Genomic DNA, 19,993 nt, shown 5'->3' on the forward strand with positions numbered 1-19,993 from the left:
TACGAAATTTTGTGCATCTATCTATGACCTAACAAACCTGTTACAAAAAGAATTTCGAATTTACCACATTCCGTTTATGAGATATGAGTAAAAGGTCCGAAAATTGAATAATTTATATAAAATCACACGATGACGTCATCATGACGCCACTGCAATTTTCGTCTATAACACGTCCCGGAATACTTGCATACCAAGTTAGAACCAAATCGGACTGCCGGTTCTGTAGATATAGGGCCTTAAAGTATGCTCTTTGAGGATGACGTCACGTGACACGTGATGACGTCAGCATGACGGAAAGATTCGGCATACATCTTCAGATGGTGGTCTAAGTGTGTGCCAGGTTTGAAGTCGATCGGATTTGAAAAAAGTCCAAAAGTGCGTTGTAGAACGAAAACACGTGTTATCCTATGGGAAAAAAAGTGGAAGAAAAAAAAAGAGAAAAAAAAAAATAACAAAAACAAGAGCTGTTTCGGTGTGTACACCGAAACAGCTAACAAAACACTTGTCACATTGTTGAGCACTTCAACACTCTTTCGATATTTTGCGGCAAGTGGTAGAGTAGGATGAGGCTTTTATTTCATTCCGGTTGCGTGCAATCACGTGACCCTTGATTTCGGTCGAAAAAGGCCTCAACCGGAAGTGACTATTATATTAAAGTGGTAATAGATATGAACTTGCTTTTCAACGTTAGTCTCTGGCTACAGAGTATTCTTCAAAACTTGTACTGGTGGCGTCATGAAATTCTCCAGCGCCCTCTAACAGCAGGTTGAAAAATGTCCAAAATGCATTTTGAATAGATCTATCTGTGGCGAAGTTTTTTTGTAATCGCTTGAAAACTGGTATATATGATGAACTTAATGCAAACAACACATGGGTGAAGTTTGAAGCCAATGACGTCATCAGACCGGAAGTTACAAAGAAAAGACCTTTTATTCTTCAAAAATCGCTAAAAAAAAATCAATCCTGAAAGATATAATCTTGAATTGTCCGCTAAATGATAGAATAAACATCGGTGTTTATTGTACTAGGCGCGTGGCTTGTCTATTTGTTCACCCACGTGACCCGCCGACGACAAAAAACGTAATGGTAGTCCGTCGCTCAAAAATTCAATGAAAGCGTGAACAGTGTACACGGTGCGTGTACGTACATGCATTCACTGAAAGGGCCACGTGGCAGTGCAAAACCAGTGGGCACGTAGTCTTGAGCCCAAGTCGCTAGAAAGCATAGAATTAAACATTAATGAGCGGAAAAGCCCTGTGTTCTGTTTGCAAACAGACACACAGCTCTAGTTTTCTTTCTTTCTTGGTATTCAGTATGTTCCATAGAGTTTGTGCACGTTTTTCTTCCACCAGTCGACTTTGGCATTTTTGTAAATCTCATCGACTTCAGACTTGGCACACACTTAGACCACAACCCACAGATGGTCCTAGATGAAATTCGTCATTGTGACGTCATCAGGTGTCAAGTTACGTAACATTAAAGGTGCATTTTTTTCTCCATAGGGTTTGTTCACATCGTACACGGAAACGCATAAATGGCATGATTTATGAGCCGCTTGATTGAATAAATGTTTGAATAAACTAATGTTGAGCGGGAGGGAGACTCATAAATGATATGTTGTGTTAGCCCCTTGATCAGTGTACACCAATGCGGTAGAGAGACACATGGAATTGACTGTTTTCTTAGTGCAGGCGGGAAACGATACCTTAGTGTTATGGGGGAAACATGGATTTGATTGATTTTTTGGACGTCGACGACGACGATATCCCTATACACTAATGGCATACAGGGATACTCAGAAACGATGTTTTTTTTGTAATTTGGCAAGTACGTACAAACTAAAGCGTTTTAGGGAAACAGAGATTCGATATGTTGTGCTAGCTGGTTGGTTCACATACAACACTGCTTAAGACAGAAACACGGATTTGATTGTTTTTGTAGATGACGACGACGATATTTACCCATACACTTATTGCATACAGGGATATTCAGAATTGATGTATTTTGTAAGTTGGCAAGTACGTGCAAACTAAAGCGTTTGAGGGAAACATAGATTTGATATGTTTTGTTAGCTGCTTGGTTCACATACAACGCCGGTTAAGACAGAAACACGGATTTCGATTCTCAGAATTGATGTATTTTGTAAGTTGGTTGGTTGGTTAAGTACGTAGCCCTACAAAGTAAAAGTGTTGGAGGGAAACTCAGATTCGGTGTATTTAACCGCCATTATTTTTCTGAGGTCTATAACTACACATCTATTGGTCCGATGTGGTTGAAACTTTGTAGTAACCTATATTGGGATTTGTTATACATGCAGAAGAAAATTGTAGTCATCATGACGTCATCACAAGTCATGTTACAACACATGAAACGGGCATGTTTCTAAAGTTTATAACTACAGAACTGTAGGTCATGTTTAGCTGTAACTTTCTATGTACCTATATTGGGATGTGCTACAGATAAAAGTTAATTGCCGTCATCATACCGTCATCACAAGTAATGTGGCGTCATATTAAACCAATTTTATGTTGGATTGGGTTGTAACTTGATACATGTACATGTACATATATGTTTGTTGACCGGGATGTAATGAAAAATAGTGTGACATTATCGTGGCGTCATTGCATGTTATGTGATTTCATGTCATGTTAACTAAAGGGACATTGTTTCTGTGGTTGATATGAATATCTAAAGAACTATCTAACTTGATTTGGTTGTAACTTGGTACGTGATCGAACTAAGGTCCGATTCGCTTGTAATTGTGATATATGCATAGGCCGTCAAGCATGAAACCAAAAGGGCCAATTCAAAATGTGCAGCGGTCAAAACAATTAATATTGTCATTTTCTCTAAATTTTTGAAATATTTGTTCCATTTCTCTTTCGAATAGTACCTTAAATCGTCACGTGTCATACCTAACACTTTCTGTCATCGTCACATCATATCGGTTGTTTCGTTTCAGCTAAATAACTGATTGAGTTGTAACTTCTTGTTATAGTGTCATCGAGTCATTTGAGTATGAGTATAATCGAATATCAATAAATACTTTGGACCGTTGATAACTCATTGGTCAAAACTCGATCGCGTGGGGGTGTATTAGCATTTGATAATGACTGGCTTCCAGAACAAGCGGATTTATGGCCCCTGAACCAGCATTTATCCAGCATCATGTAAGCCAATGATTGGCCAAATATAATACAACAGACGACAACTTGTAACAATAAAGCAGTACACATGAGCACGCCGTTAACAAAAGTCAGGAAATATCCCTGAAAGAAAGTCACGAAATTCAAAGCATTTTAAGTGTTTATTTCGTCAAAAAGGTATTTATTAATAGGAATAACAGTGCGAGGTCCCAGTCTTACTGCGTGATCATGACCGAGTTGAGGGATGGCCTCTGTTAATGGACGGAGCCAATGGCTTTAGCAAAGGCTTCCGTTGTTGACGTTTTATGGATTTCCAATTTAGTGTTTTAATTAGTTTATAGAATGTTTGAATGCTTATAGTTTCTCCATTATTAATAACCCTAGTATTTTATCCTGCACACAGGAGGAGCCAGACGATCAGAAGACTAATGCCATGACAAGTGTTTATTCTCCTCTATTTTTCTTGAAATGTTTCATTTAATTGCTGCTGAGGAATAAGTTGTATTTAATGTGCAAAGGCTAAAGCCGGCCTCAGGTCGACCTGCGATTTGCTTTAACCGTCGACATTTTGCAACTGTTGATTATTTTTGCGCCATTTGATGACAATGATCTTAACATTGTAGCAGTTACAACACAGATTTGGCACAATATGAAATTATTATTGTTGTAGTGCTTGAGGTCATATCCTGTATAAAGTAAAAATAGGAGATTGCATATATTTAATTTAAATGCGTAACGTTTTATTTTGCTTCATAATAGGGGCCATCATCTGCAGAGCCATCGATGTCAGGCAGTTGCAGTGAAAGTGTCTCCGTGAGTTCTTAAATTCTCATTGCTGGTGACCCCCAATTATATTGCAATCAGGAAACAATTTGTAGATCCTATATCAAAGAGTAACGTATTTTAAAGAGTTTTTAACGTATTTTAAAGTGTTTAAAGAGTTTTTAATGTATTTTAAAGTGTACCTTTTGGGCTGACTAACAGTTACACCGTGCAATAATACGATCTTAAAAAGTGCAGATTTGGTGCACATATGGTGACAATTTTTAGCATAGATGTTTTCCAAAAGCTGGTGTACACCAAATTCACACCATTCCTTTGTAAATGGTGCTGTTTGTTTCGGTGCGCCCTGTAAAAATGTTTACCTAAAAACTGTCTGTACAGGGGGTATAGTTTTGTGTTTGGTGCATTTCAAGTTTAAAATAGGACCAAAAGTGCACCACTGAGTGCCCTGGTGCTGTATTGGTGCAGGACATTATGTATGCAAATTTGGTTTCTCTGTGAGGAAAAAAATCTTAGCACAAAAGTTTGCTTATGCAGAGTGCACATTTTTACACTGTATATGCGCTGGTCTTTTAGGATCTGTATAAAATACACTTTACATTCTTTCCCATGCAATAAATGTGGTATGAACAACATGAAGACATACATACTGTAGAGCTCAAAACATGGAAACGATGGGTGAGTTACACAAGATGCTAGCACGTTGAAAGTCCATCCTCATACATACTGTAAACTTAAAATATACTAGTAAATCCTTGAAAACATGTTTCCAATATAATTCTTCACACGATTCAATCCTTGAAATGGCCGTCCAATCCCTCCATAGGCATCCATACACACACTCAGTTTTAGATGTACATTGTCAAGACACAAGATCTCACATCATCCATCTTGTCCATTCCAACATGTCCATAATGTACATGTCCTTTCCATTAAGGGTTGAAGCTGCTCATCTCGAATTCACAGAAAATGCACATAAATGCAGCATCATCTGTCGATGCATGATCAGCCAAACAAGACACACATTGCTGATGCAAAAAGTGGCAAAAATGTTGCAAATTCTACCACAAAATGCGTACTTTCTAGGCAACATACATGTAATGCCACAACTGCCTTAACACTGCCACCACTATACTGTGCTCTAACTGCCACCTGACTGAATTCAAATCCGCACTCTGCAGGGGCGTGTTGTGAATGGAATGTAAGGTCATAGGTCAACTGCCAAATATGGGGGAAAAACAATTTTTACATATGACCTACAAGTGCTGATCTGAGAAACTGGTGCATATTTGGTGCAGTGTCTAAAGAACTAACCAAATTAGTGTACATATGGTGCCATATTGCTTGACAACATGTCGGTATTTTCACGTCCCATTCTGGCAAATAAGTAGAACATTTTCAATGTTTGCAACTGTTGATTGTTTTTGCGCCGATTGATGACAATGATCTTAACATTGAAACAGTTACAAAACAGATTTGGCACAATATAAAATTATTATTATTGTTGTGCTTGAGGTCATATCCTGTAAGTAAAAATAGGAGATTGCATATATTTTATTTAAATGCGTAACGTTTCATTTTGCTTCATAATAGGGGCCATCATCCGCAGAGCCATCGATGTCGGGCAGTTGCAGTGAAAGTGTCTCGGTGAGTTCTTAAATTCTCATTGTTATGCTGATGACCCCAAAATATATTGCAATCAGGAAATAACCTGTAGATCCTATATTGAAGAGTAACGTATTCTTAAGAATAATTAATGTATTTTAAAGTGTATCTTTTGGGCTGACTAACAGTAACAACATGCAGTAATACAATCTCTAAAAGCTAGTGGTCGTTATAATGCCAGTTTCAATGTTAAATCGAAAAGTTACATGTAAATAACACTTTAATGACTAACTAGGGTGACACTTTACATTTAAGCTTTATTAGCAATTCATGATTGCATCTGATGAAGTGGTTGTTGCTAGTTTACCGATAGTCATAAAAGTGATATGTAAATTTTCCATACTTTATTAGCAGGCTAACACGTCTACCGAATATTTTCAATGTTTGCATTTGTGTCTCACTGATGATACAACAGGTTCCCGTGGGGACATTTTACAAACCCCAGCGTCAGGATGGGATTGCCCCTCGTAGAGGAAAGTTTACACTGGATCAAGAACAAAGCCTAAAGATGGGTAAAAGAGTACAGACTCTCGCACAAGGGCTCTCGTGCAGGATACCTGGAGAGAGTTAGCTAGCTGTTTATTTTTTTCTTTATTATACCTCAGAAATCTGGGAACTTGGGTGGTGTAAATGGTGCAAGTGGAATGCATCTTTTTAATTATAAAGTCATGAAAATTGTTTTTAAAAAAGCCAAGCACTCGGAAAAGACAACAAATAAATTTGGCTTTCAGCTGATTTTTATTTCATCTGATTTGGTTTTCTCAGTCCAGAGATATATACAACTTAGTTTAAGCTACCCAAAATCGATGTTGTGCCACTTTTAAGTTTGATCAAATTATCTTATGTGTGTTGTGTGAATATTCTCTCTCTACATGTAAAATGCCGGTATCATTTGGCGCTTACAAGCATTCTTTCTCTAAAAGTGACACGCACACGATTTGAAGACGTGCTAGTGGTTAATCAAACATATTGTAGCGTGGTCAGCACCCGATTTCATCAAACTCTTCGTAACTTACGATGCAGCGATGCGACGCGTCGTATCTCTTCAATGCGTCGCAGCAAGCTGCGACGTGTCCTGCAATTTATTTAACAAAACACGTCGTAAGTGCGACGCGTCGTAGGTGTATTTATAGCACAACTCGGTGGCTGTTTGTATTTAGTCAGCGTACAGTAAATAGTGGTCTGATATTCAACAAAGTGTTGTTGGATCTCAGCTCGAAATTTGTTAAAACGTAAAACAAAATGGCGGCCGTGCAATTTTAATTTCAATTCTAATATTCCGGTCTAATTCATAATTATTCAATGAATTTTCTATTTACAACTTTACACACATTGCCTCGGTATTATAATCTCGTTAATGTAATGTTTATAGCGTAAAACTGGCTTAGAAATGACTTCTTTTTTTGCAATGACAACAAGACACGTCTTAATTTGCGACGTGTCTTAAGCCGTTGTCAAGGAACTTACGACGTGTTCAACTCATCAAAACTTTCGTGAAGTGGAAGATACGACGCGTCGCGAGTTGCGACGTGTTATAAAGGCCACCACACACTATACGATCCTGACTACGATCCGAATTACGAATAGCGCATGCGCGTTCTTTTATTTAGGCGGCACATTTAACTTTTTCGATGGCTAAAACTAAAAGAAAATTATCGCCGCTGCTATCGTCACCCTGTTGATAACAAGAAGAAGGAGAAAAAGAAAAAGGATTTTGAGAAACAGGAAAGTTTGGGTAAAACCATTCATTAAGGTTCGTGAAGAAAGTGGGGCGTATGTAAATTTAATAGAAGAGTTCTTGTCAGAAAGTCCAGAAGACTTCAAAAGATTTCTCCGACTAGACCAAGGCGCGTTTGACGAAATGTTGACGAAAATTCGAAAGGACATCCAGAAACAAGACACAACTTTCCGAATCAGCATCCACCCGGAGGAGTGACTGGCGATAACACTCAGTTTCTTGGACACTGGTATTTTTAACACGGATCTCTATTTAGGCCTATTTAGCAAATTTGTTTGTTTTGAAGACGTAGGCTGATCCCTTTTAGATATGGGGTGGGATACTTTTGTGATACTTAATGTGTCTCGCCCGTTTCCCTCATTGATCAGAGCTTCCCCAGCCGGGTCGTCTATCTTGTTTGTAAATATAGTGTGACGTCGGTTCAGTCTAAACCACGCCCACTGAAGTATTTTTGGAACCATTAAAACCGGAAGCTAACGCAACTTCAGTGTTGATCCAAAGGGCACTAGTATACGCCTCGTTTGTTCTTTATCCTGGTTGGCTAAAACACTGTCACGTGTGATTCACTTATTCAGGCTAGTGTATGAAAATTGCGTCAGCGCGTCGAAACATCCTGATCGGGGAACACATGTACACACAACTGTTTAACTGGTAACAGCGCCCCCTGACAAAAAATTATTAAACCAAGGTCGGATTCCAAATGAGGGGGGTTTAAGTGGTAGAGGGGTATGTTTGTGTATTAAACAAATTTCTTAAACACCAAATTTAATTTATATTTTTTTCTGTTGTATCTTTTTATTCAAGAAATTCTCCTTGAGATTGGACAGAAAGCATTTAATTAAAGACATGTTACTAAAACAGTGATTTCTGTTTATTCATAAGGGAAATCTGACTGGATTAAAAAAACAAATTTTACAAACAAATTGGGGGCCCATAAAGGCTCTTCGATGTTAACGATTTATTGGGAAATTTAATTCATTTGGTCATGTCACATTTTAATCGGTATGCGTTTATTTTATTCCAATATCCAAGGTGTAAGCTTTGCAACTCTGTCTTTCCTCTATCGAGTTGGAGAAAGGACAATTTCAGAGATTGTGTTGGAAACCTGCCTGGCAATACACAAAGCTTTGGAAGGAGCATTCATGAAGGCATATCAACGAATGCATGTATTTGTTCAATAAATAAGTCAGCATCTTAAAAACGTTAATAAAAATAGTCGCAAGAATTTATACAATCTTATTAAAGAAAGCACATCGTGGATTACATAAACGGAAGAAACATTTATCCTGTCGGCCCCAAAAACCAAATTTCAAGTTCCTAATACAGTATTTCTGAAGTTATGTGCTGACAAGAATCAACCTAACTAAAACAAAACACACACACAGACAGATCCAAAGGGGGATAAACATTATGAAAACTTTAAAGTTGCAATAGCAATAACATTTTATTTTGCTGTAATTTTCAAAAATGGAAAAATAGTGGGCGTTAGGCCAATTTTTTTAAAAAACAAATCGGTCTCTGGTCAGACCGAAATTCCGGAATTTTTTGGGGCGACGCATTCTTTTTTTTTTTGGCGGCTTTTTTTTCAAGCTTGAATTGTACAGACAAGGTATGTACTATTTTGCTATTTTATGTCCTCATTATATATTGGTGTCCTCCATAATTTGCCTTGGTGCACCTAATCATTTGCCTTGGTGCAATTTGCCCATCCCTGGTACAAAAATGTTGAGGAGGTGCAGCAATAGAGGGCGCTGTTGTAGCTTCCGTTTTAATTTGAAAAAAAAAAAAAAAACGGTTGACGCGCATGATTAAAATCGACGCGTGCGCCGACCAGAGTCCAAGTACTTTTTTTGGAGGGGTACCTTACTAAATTTGGTAAACTGGGAGCAGTATTTGAAAAAAAAAAATACAGCAAAAGTTTCAATATATAATTGTTGAGGCAAAAAACATAAAGAAATCACATCTCTGAAAATGCATGTGGTCCTTGGTAAGGCATCAGCTTGCCCATTCTTGCTTCAACAATCAAATTTTGAAACTTTTGTCGCAAAAAAATGTTTCGTTCTTTCATCCTGGATTTTTTTCATTTCTCTTGTGAGATATTTAGCAAAAACAGTGTCGTCGTCTTCCTCTGGCTCCTCCATAACTTTCTGCAGAGACTTGACACTGAATTCATCCTCCTCAATCTTTCGTTTTTTCTTTTTGTTGTCCGGGGTGTTTGCAGATGGTCTCGGGATGTCATCTTGCACCACAGCCACCCTGGTGTTATCATCTGCTTCATCATCTTCTCCATCATCCTGTTGAATCGAATCAATCTGAAAAAAAATAAAATTTAACACAAATTTATATTATTTTCCTCCAGATTCGAGATACTCCTGACAAATGGAATAAAGTTGCGAGCCAGTTTCAGACATGCTCATGGGCGTCGCGAGGGGGGGGGGGGGGAAGGGACTTCCCCCCCCCCCCCCTCCCCTGGAAAAGCAAAAAAAAAAAAGGAAGAAAAAGAAAAAAAAAGAAAAAGAGGCGCGAAGACAAAGTGGTGTAAATTTAATGAGTGGAGGGGGGGGCAAAATGTCCCTGCCCCCCTCTAAAACTGATAAATCGAGAATGTGTTGAGAAATACAAGCATTTTTGGGCAAAACAAAAAATTCCCCCCTCTAGAAAAAATCCTGGCGACGCCCATGGACATGCTGTAACTTCCCCAATTGTATTGGTGCTTTAGATGGAAAGAACATTCGCATCCAACTTCCTGGTAACAGTGGGTCCATGTACGATAACTATAAGCACACCTTCAATATTGTTCTATTAGGGTTGGTCGATGCAGATTACAAGTTCTTATATGTTGATGTTGGATGCAATGGCAGAGCTGCTGATGGAGGAGTGTTTTCATACTCATCGTTGTTTCGTGCAATTAAAGGGAATGCACTGAACATCCCAGGCTCTGCTCCACTGCAAGGTGATCCAACCAAGCAGCTGCCTTATGTCATGGTAGAAGATGATGCATTTCCTTTAAGAAAATATCTGATGTAGCCTTATAGTAAGAGGCAGTTGTCCAGAAAAGAAAGGGTGTTCAATAACAGATTATCAAGAGCTAGGAGAGTGGTTGAAAATGCATATGGCATACTAGCCAATCGGTTTCGTGTCCTGCTAAACCCGATAGTCCTTTCACAAAAGCAGTGTATGTACCACCAGGGATGCTGACTCGGAAAACCCTTCAACCAGTGAGATAGTACCAGGAAGGTGGAGAACACTAGTGAACCTGCCAATAGCAGCACTACCAAAAACAACAAATCATGTGTGCTCTGCAAAAAGAGCACCGTGATTTGTTGTGCGACTACTTTTCCTCAGAGGAGGGATATGTAGAATGGCAGAATAGCATTGTGTAGGCCTAAGCAATCTTGCACTACACTTTTGCACTTTGTATGACTATATGCAAAAATTACCCTGCAAACACAACAGTGCAACAAAAAAAGTAATATTTGTTATTGAATAGGGGAGGTGGGGGGTGTATAAACAATTTGAACTCTTCTCTTCGAACTTCTCTAGCAATGCCTTGACCATAGAGCTATATTAAATTACTAAAGCGCTAACTTTGTGTACAAAGTAATGCCGGCTGGGTGCATCCATGTTTGTGCACAAACCTATGGAGACCTAGCAATTTCGTACGGCTTTTGTACGGCTATTTGCATATCTGCGTTTGTATTCCATACCAGTGAGTTATCGAAGCCAATACGCCCAAAATCGAAATGCACGATCAGCAAATGAGCATGTCAGTTTGCTCGTGCATGATTGTATTCGCTGCAGATGCTTTTTGCAGTCACGTTTTTTTGAACCGTCGATGACGCGCTGAGGTTGTTTGCGTATGTTCTACTTGTCCGTTGCATGTAGAGTACACTTTCCAAATTAAATACATCTAATGTCATTATGTTCTTCAAACATGCGCCTGAATTAAAAATGTCTACGCCCAGGACGGCCTCAAAGCGTCTCCACATGCAGAATATTGAGTTAGCACTCCAGCAATTCAATATTGCTCTATGGCCTTGACATATATGTAGGTTTACAATGAGAAAAAAATAATTTGATTACCTTGGCGTGCCAAGAAATCTAGATTCTTTAGAATCCATTCCTGCCGGGGGTCTTTTTTGCACCAGATCCACTAGGTAGAGGGTTGACCAATCTGGAATACTGTGTCCGCAGAGACGTCATTTTTTTGCTGATGTCACCAACTGAAGACATAAAATGAATGAAATGTAAGATATTTTATCAATTTATTTATACACTCTACATGAATATTTCATGTAGATCCATGCTGTTTGGAGAAAAGCAATATACAGAACATCATACATGTAACCCTTGATGAATTAATAAAATGTGTAATGTGCATTTCATATTCCAGAAAAAAATATATGTATAAACAGTTTAATATTTTCAAGTATGTAAACATAGGAAAAAAAAAATATTTACCGAATGTAATGGAAAATTTTGGATGAAATGTCATTACACTTAAATTGTTCTAAAAATAAAGGTTCAAAGCAAACATTATTAGGAAAGACTCCATATACGTATGCCACTTGACACCCTGTGGTCAAACCGTATGAGACTGGTCTGAAAAATTCTGTGTTTCCACACTTCCCAACTAAATGCTTCAATATTTCCCCTGCTAAATTTCATGTTTTAGGACATGTTATCCCTCTCTGATGGTTGATCGGTCACTACAGGGAAAAACTAGTGGTGTACTTGTATAAAAATTCCTTCCGTTGAGACAATTCAACCCCTGAGACAAGTCGACCTTTGAGACAACTCGACTGGGACAACTCCACCATTGAGACAACTTGACTTTGTGGTAAAATATATGGCGCGGGTAAAAAGTCACATAATTTTGCCCGGCAAAAGCGTCGTCACTGTGCACGGTTTCTGCAGCAACAAGGCAGATATATAAAAGTACCTCTTACTTTATAAGATATTTGAACCACAGTTTTTAATCAGTTTTTTTTTACTTTCCCAGGCCCAATACTCCACCCCACAAAAAATCGACTTGTCCTTCCCCAATTTATTACGCACATACGGTCAAGTTGTCTCAACGGTCGAGTTGTCTCACCGCACAACGGTCATGCTATCCTGAGTGGAGTTGTCTCAACGTCGATTTGTTTGACCCCTGCCGCGTTAATACTACTACTAGGGACTTAAATATCATCGAAAAGATTCCCAAATCTGGCCATCACTTGTCACCCTGTGCATGTCTAACCCTATGAGACTGGTCTGAAAATTTTTAAGTGTTTCCTCAGTGACTGTTCGTTTGTAGTTTAAGTCAATCGGTGCTGAGATGGATTTTTTGTGGTATAAAACAAAATCACTCCGTGCGTGCGAGAAGGATCACCACTTCAATGTCACAATAGAAATCTAGAGATCACGCGCCATTGGAATGCCATCATTAAATGGGGGATTACGTGACGTTTCAGCCAACTGTTGGGAGTCGGTGACTGTTACGAATAGCCAACAACTCTAATTCACACATGGTTTTGCAAAAGATGTCATGCAAGCCACCACGCCAGTGAACGTGCCAGTTATACAGTCTCATTAGTCTGGTTCCATGGCGTCGTTAGGGAGTCTTTCGTCAGGAAACCGAATGGGCACTCGCGGACGTCCGTGCCTACACCGAGCAAAGTATCTGTATCACACAATATGGACCGCACGAGTTCACGTCACGAAGGACTAGCTAAGTACGTAGGCGAGGTGATGCGTTCAAGTTGGTGTGACTCTCGACACGTTATCTTGAAAACTAAAAACTACGTCTTCTTAAAGTGAAATTGCGGTAAAGTCATAGATAAAATAATTGTTTTTTTGTCTGGACTCGGGCTTAGTCCTTAAGATAATCGAGTCCTCATTGTCCGAGTCCGAGTCCCCACTATCCGATTCCGAGTCCTGGAAAATCGGAACTCGAGTCCTCAAGCACTGTTAGAACCATTAATTTCACCACTGCCTGACACTGGAATTTCTGGACCAAGTTGATCATCTTGCTCACTGAAAACCATCTTGGGAATGATATCAACCTCATCTCGGGAAACAATTACTGTTTACGCGTTTCTTGAAGCCGATTCCTCTTGCTTGGACTCAATGGTCTTTCCACCACTGGTTGAAGCATCTACCAGGCGATCATGCTCCCCTATGCTATCAATTTCACCAGTGCTTGAGACTCGATTCTTTCGTAACCTTTTTTAGCTGGCTCTGCCCCAAAAGCTCTTCCTTGTGAGTGAAGGGTGCATTTCACCATTCCCTTTACCAGAGCAACCACAAGACACCACAGCATCGGTTGGAATTCTCCTTTGACTATCTTCTGAGATGTCTACTCACCTCCAAGTGCATCTGTTTCTGGTTCCTTCGAACTGGCTTCTTTCTGACAAATCCCCTTGCTTGTGAAAAAAAGCTGGTTTGCTCTTCTAATGTCCAGGACATGTATACGTTGTAATGTGAGCCGGCACGTTTTTTCTGGAGGTACCCTTAAAATGGGAAAGTTAACCTTAAAATGTTAATTGGTAGGTAAACATCATTAAGTACTTTCTTACGTCCATATTTATTACAAAAAATAAATTAATTAATTAATTACACAACAGGTAAGGGAGGAAGGGGCAAAGAAGCAAGAAGTGGCCAAAGAATTATAAAACTACTATATTTTTCAACAATCTGTGAGATGACATGAATATACGATTTATTGGGAAACTTTATAATCAGTTTAATTTGTCAGTAGCAATGTTTTCATGTGGTTTTTGAAGTTCTTCATTGATCTAAAGATGGCATTGGTTTGAAATGGTTCCACAATAGAGGTCCCTGGTCTCTGACAAAAGTAAAGAGATGTTTTAGCTTTATGGAGATGCAGGTTTGAAGATGACCTTGTATTATGAGAATGGATATCTGAATTTGTTTTGAAAAGCGAATGTATAGTTTAGGTAATTTGTTTGTTTCGAATGTATACATTAATACCCCAAGATGGTATTTATACAAGTCAAAAACGGATAAGGTTTTGTATTTACAAAGCATTGGTGCTATATGTTCTGTATATCTGGAGTTATTGATTATCCTAAGTGTTTTCTTTGCATTCTATACAATTTATTGATAAAGGTTGGGTAGGTGTTACCCCATGCTAAAATACCATATTGAAGGTGAGGCAGGGACAACGTATTTTAAACTGAAAATAATATATATGATGGTAATTCGTGTTTTAGTTTTCTTAAGATACCCTGGTTCCCAGAAAGTGACATTATGGATTACTAAGGGGCCATTCAGAATTTTCAGTGTTTTAAAATTTCGACTTTTTATCCAAATTACTTTGACCCACCCACCCACCCCTAATTTCGATTAATAAAAAACTGATTTGTTAATATGCAGAAGTTAAAAAACAAAACATGTACATGCACTTGCATGTACATTATACTTGAACATGTACATGTATACCCATGTATGTCACATGTCATCCAGAAAACTTTTCAGTGACGGCGTGATGTTGTCCGTCTTCCTTGCTTGCACTGGTGGCCTTCAGTTTTCTTGTGTTTTGCCAGCTGATATGCCGTTGGGAATGACAGGTTGCAGTCTTGGAGGCCGCAAAGATGTGTTTAGTAGGAAGGGGCGTAATCATACATGTCGCCACTACATTTTAAGTTAAATGGAATGGAGTTTGGCCGCCACCATGCATTTAAGTTTTTATCAGACTTGTGTTTTCTTAAAAAGAAGTGGTTTTCTGGCTAGGAAAATAGCAAGGAAGAACCGGTTTTGTGCAAGCAAAATTCAGGGAATAATCTGTTGATATTAATAACTTGTTGGAAAGTTCCAAGGTCATTCCAAGAAAGTTGCCGCTGTGAATTAGGGTTTAAAACATGGGAAGGGGATGGGATTTGCTATCAGCATCAGCAGGGCCGTTCCTCATTCTTTTCTTTTTATGGGATGTATGATAACATTGGAGTACGAGGGGCTCTGCGAGCTGATGAATCTTTTTTTTTTTTAAACATTGTGTTTGCAACCAACTAGGGAAGATTTTCGTTTATTTTTACAAGCACTGGTATGGATACCTGTGTAGTTATATGACTAAACTGCCTAGGGCGTATTTGTTAAGGTTATTTTTCCTTTTTTGGAAATTCAATACGCATATAGGGAGTAAAATCAGTTCCACTGCTGGGTTGCGGTGATGGGTGGGTTATAACTTGTCAACACATACCTCGCCAGCGGGCCCATTAGATTTAGGTGATAACCGGAGAGCGGGAGTTTCAAAAAAACCCATCCGGTGTTTAGGTGACGCAGGGACTGGTTTGTGTACATGTGGTTTTTGTTTCTAGTTCACTTAATGTTTTGATTTATACCGGTGATAATATGCCGTCCCACCTGTTTTTCTGTTTTGTGTGTCGGGGGAAACAGTGCATATTTTCTGTGCCCTTTTTACGCACTTCATCAGTCACCCTTTGTTTAATTCTTTTGTACGTATTTACTTTATTGCTAATGATGGTAAAGAATATTTTACGCGTTAGCTTTTCTTGTAATGATCAAAGTGGATTCCTTATTTTTTATTTTTATTTCGAAATCCATGCCTAAATGACCATTATGTTAGTTCTGTTCTTCAAGAAGTTCCAAAAGGATTTGAACGTTCTCCTCATCCAAGTTTTTTTCTTGGTTGGATGGTGGAGATGGGATAATCCTTGATCGGACCAGGTCATCTTTTATGTTTTTTTGTCGTTTGTATGCCAGGATGGGTTGGGTCGCAAAGAGTGCACTGAGAAAATCGTTATCGCTGATCAGATTCCAGTGTTTCAGAAGGGCCTGCTTAAGAGCTGGGTGTTTAATTTGTGGGTTGTAGGGTAAAACAAAGACCAGCGGGATATTCTTTTCGGTTTTTGCACGCTTTTTAGAGTTCACGCGAGTTTCGCCTTTTTGGGGAAGAAGGGCTAAATCTTCTTGGTTGTATCCGCGTTTTTGTAGTTTGTCTTTGAAGAATTCAACCTTCATCATTACATCCCACTGGCGGGCCTGTGCGGGTTGCGTGTCCTTGCGGAACAAAATCCATTGCTGCTGGGCGGAGGCGAAAGCTGTCTCTTTGCAGCTTTTCGACAGCAAACATGTGGCACAAACAAACCTTTCGTACGGTGAACTTGGGTTTTTCATTATTAGGGTAATCCTTACTTTTAGGACACCTCTATTTTTTACGAGTTCTGTTCAAAACTGACTTTTGCAGATGTCTGTCCAGTTCCAAAGTGACTTTTGCAGGCTAAAGCAGTCTTTAGAAGTCAAGAAGGTGTCATTGCCAATTGTTCAGATGTGCCAAGAAGTATCAGAATGTCAATTTTGAGTGTCATTTAGTCAACTGTTTTGGTGAGTCTTTCCCTTCCTATATAGGAATGGGGTCCTAAAAGTAAGGATTACCATTATTAGCTTTTGCTGTTTCCAGAAACTGCAAAGATCGGCAGGTATTTCGCATGTTGTGAGTGTGACGGCACATGTTGTGACATCCATGGTGGTAGCCATGTTGTTTACAGTCGAGTCGTGGAAATGCCGCACTCGTCGTTGTACGTTCACGCACGCATGATGCATGCAGTATAGCGAGCGCAGGCTGCGATAGTCTTGGACACCAGGGGTTGAATGGTCCAGTTTTTATAGCGATTGGTAATCAACGCCCGCGGCGTGTAATAGAGCCGATCTAGTACACCTGGTACCCTGCTGCCTCGCACGGCCTAACCGCTACAAACGCCCGAAATCCAAGTCTATTGAAAAACCACCTCCTTCTCATGCCACGGTGGGTCTACATACACGTAAATGACGTACATGTACAGTACATGTATATACAGGGTACGAAGTTGCAAAAGAAACGCGCATCGCGATATCGGAACGCTTGCGCGTAGTTCAGGCAAGTCAAAATATTTCCTTTTTTTTGGCTCTTTTTTCCATGAAAAGTGAATTTCGATTATCAGTTTTTTACCTTGACCCACCCACCCACAATTTGGATAAAAGATCGAAATTTTAAAACATCGAAAATTCTGAACGGCCCCTAAGATATTTTTTATATAATGTGCGTTTTCGTCTGATAGATTTTAGCAGCCTTGTTGTCATCCATGGATTAACATTTATGTTTTTATGGGATCTAAATCTCTCATAAGGTATGCATTTATCGTAAAGATAATTTAGTTTCTGTATAAAACTGGTGTAACACCCATCAATATTATCTTCCAACAGTAATGAGTTCCAATCAACATCGTTTAATTCATTCTGAAGACTAGACATATTTTACGCACAAGTGTTTCTTTTCCAGTAAAATACTTGTTTTTCTTTAGTCGTCAGGTTTGGTCCTAATATAAAAATAGGTAGGTGATCACTTAACCCAGATAATAGTATTCCAGTTGACTGAGGTTCAATACTATTTGTGATAATATTGTCCATCGAGGTAGCTGTATTATACGTTATTCTGGTAGGTTTGTCGATTGTCGGCCAAAAAGCATGGCTATACAATGCATTTAATAAATCGTTGCTTTGGGTGTGAGTTTCATAATTTAGTAAGTTTACATTGTAATCACCAAGCAAATAGCAAATTTAAGTTTCAGTTGCAATTTTCCAAAAATTACGACCAATTCTTCCGTAAATGAGGCAAGATTAATACCAGGCGGCCTGTTAATTAAACCAACTATGATATTGTTTGTATTTTTCGTATGGATTTCAATAAAAACCGATTCATATTGGATAAGATAACTAGGTCATGACGTAAACTATACGATACTAAGTCCTTGATATATAACTGGCACAACCCCCTTTTGAATCTGTCGATTATTAAACTAAATTTTGTAGCCAGGAAGATATAATAAAAAAGCTGGTACATTTTGTTAGCCACGTTTCGATTAACCTTAAAATATAAAATTTGTGAGCGATTTCCTCCAAAGTGAGGGTAAGATCGTACCAATACTTCTGATATTATTATGTAACCCATACAGTTTGGGGCACTTGTGGTCATGAACCCCACCGTGGCCACGCATGCTGTGCCCTTGAGTGGGGTACATTACCTCCATTTCTCCTCTCAACCCAGGTGTTAAAAGGATACCGGCATTGTTCAATGCTGGGAAGGTAACAGACTCGCTGTGGAGGAGGTGTGGCGATCCCCCCACAGCAGCATACGAGTCCGGCCCAACCGCTAACGAAAGAGAGATTGGCACTCCGTTCTTGTGAATACAGGTTCGTCCCCTTTACCTTTACTTTCACCTAATATTCGCATGAAACATCGAAATAGGTTGTCACATGATAGTTGTTGAGTCATAGCTTTTGCTTGTTATTCAATTAAAGGGAAAATACAACATTTGCAAACATCAAAAAATAAAACTACCAAATCATTTTGAAATAGCTCTCTGGACTGTTGGTGAATGACAGTGTAAAGCGTCTTGTAAAATCATGGCACCTGGTATACATATAATGTAATTTTCAAGAAAAGTGGTAGTTTTGTATCAATTTCCAACGCTGATCGGCCGATCAGCGTTGGAAAAATTGGCCTTTTATCAAATACTGGCCCCAATTGACCATCGCACTTGTTTGCAATCGATTACACACCTATGAACGGGTACAAGCCAGCTAGACTGGTTCCCTTACAATTCTCCAATGTATGTAAACTGCTCTGTTTCTTCTTAAATGGAGTCAAGGAACCAGACTACAGGAAAATGATTGTTTTTCTTGGTTTTATAGAATTTTTTAACCCCAAACCTAAAAAAAGTCTGTGTAACTATATTTGCTATACATTTCCAACACCCCAATTCTATCCATTTCTGAAAATTACAGCAAAAGCAAATGATGTATATTCCCTTTAAGTATTTAGTACCAGGTAAATTATATAATGGATCACAAGAGTCTTCTTCGTCTAAAGGAATTGGATTAAAAATGCAGTCTTGCATACAATTTAGAATGTCACTTGTTGAGTCTATCATGCATGGGCGGAGATCCGGGGGGGATGGGGGGATATATATCCCCCATCTTTTGACCGGGGGGATGACCAATGTAATACCCACCCCCCCCCCCCCCCCCCCCCCCCCCACTTTTTAAAAGCAGGCGTACCAATTTGGGCAGGGTCCGTAACTTGCCAATACCCCTTGACAGGCCAGCACCACGCTTCCCAGCAAGTGCAAGTGTCGTTCGCTTACCGTAAGATTCAGGTCACAGCGTACAAGCCGCACCATCGTATAAGCCGCACCATTTTATGTACATGTATTCATTAGCAGAGGATTATAAACAGGACCGCCGCAACAACTCTCTCATGCATGGCGGGTCGCGCAATGCATTTTTTTCGCGAAGTATCGTGCAATCGGCAGTCAGCGTGCCGACCAAGCGCGGTAGCCGGATCGTTTGCATGCTGACCCACGAACCTTCCGCGCCGTGCTGGTCAAACTTTCCCGGAGCACTGCACGGTCCACTTAACCGTTCTTATTACTCCCACATCGACCGACTTTTAACGTTTTTGACAATCACAGTAAGTTGGGAATAATCGGTCTTTGCCACATTAGAACGCAGAAGTTTAGATTCCAACCAGGATGATGGCCTTTTATTTTATTGTTTTCACTCAACTTACACACCCAACAAAAATCATTACAAAGGCAATAGAAAGTTGCAACGGCAAACGAATTTTGCAATGCGTCAGCGGCGCCAACACGGTGTGAAC

General features: G+C 39.3%; 1 long non-coding RNA gene across 1 annotated transcript; it reads right to left on the reverse strand.

Moving 5' to 3' along the window:
* Positions 1-9,523: 9,523 nt before the first annotated feature.
* Positions 9,524-11,623, reverse strand: LOC119734102. The gene is made up of 2 exons (XR_005272037.1): positions 11,416-11,623; positions 9,524-9,644 (listed from the first exon to the last, which is right to left on the reverse strand). It is a non-coding gene; the product is annotated as an uncharacterized LOC119734102 (long non-coding RNA).
* Positions 11,624-19,993: the final 8,370 nt, after the last annotated feature.

Source organism: Patiria miniata, unplaced genomic scaffold (assembly GCF_015706575.1).
Source record: "Patiria miniata isolate m_02_andy unplaced genomic scaffold, ASM1570657v1 HiC_scaffold_26, whole genome shotgun sequence".
Taxonomy (NCBI): domain Eukaryota; kingdom Metazoa; phylum Echinodermata; class Asteroidea; order Valvatida; family Asterinidae; genus Patiria; species Patiria miniata.